This window comes from Olea europaea, chromosome 3, assembly GCF_002742605.1.
Source record: "Olea europaea var. sylvestris chromosome 3, O_europaea_v1, whole genome shotgun sequence".
NCBI classification, from domain to species: domain Eukaryota; kingdom Viridiplantae; phylum Streptophyta; class Magnoliopsida; order Lamiales; family Oleaceae; genus Olea; species Olea europaea.
Window position 1 is genome coordinate 18,611,127 of NC_036239.1, and position 933 is coordinate 18,612,059.

The window sequence follows — 933 nt, forward strand, 5'->3', positions numbered from 1 at the left end:
AAAATAAATTCTAGGCAATTAAATTGCTTAGAACTTATTTGTATGAAAATTGTCAATTAAATGTGATTGATTGATTTAATTTTTAATTTAAAAAATGTTATACTTGTCCATTTTTTATTAGTGGATAGATGAGAGAGAGAGAAAGAATTAACTAGAAAATAAAAACTTAGGTAGTGTTTGATAGCATGGAATTACATGGAAATGGAATTCTAATTCCATCTTTTCCATTTTTTTGTTGTTTGGTAGCACAATTATTTCCATGGAATTCCAATTCTTGATTGTTTTGGAAAGTGTGGTTTTCCATGTTTTTTATTTTCCCGGGTACTGTAGCAATTTTTTATTTTTGTTTTTTATTTTTGTTAATGGAAACAAATTCTAAAAATTATTGTAAAATTTTTTTTCATTTAATTGACAATTTTCATGTAAAACAGAGTCAAACGAACACTCAAAGATAGCTGAATTTTTTTTTATTGTTTTTTAGTTTTGGCAATGGAAACAAATTTCATTTTCAATACCAGTAAATTCCATCCATTTAATTGACAATTTTTATGTAAAACAAAGCAAATGAACATCAAAAAGTACTTTTATTTCAACATTTTTCATGTGAAAAATTATACCAATCAAACACAATAATTTACAATTCTCAGGAAAACAAATTCTAGAAAATTCAATTCCCTAAAATTCGTTTTCAATTTAATTTAATTCCATTTTTGTAATCAAACGAACCCTTACTTCGCTAACAAAAATATTTTATTTCAGAACAAGTAAAATATGGTCATGTGACAAAAAATAGTGAAATATTTTTCATGAAAAAAATATCAATCAAACAGCACAAAAGTAAGAATTTGAGTAAAAAAGTGACATTTTTCATGAAAAATATTAAGAATTTGAGTAAAAAAAAAAGAAAGACATTTTTTATGAAAAATATTGACA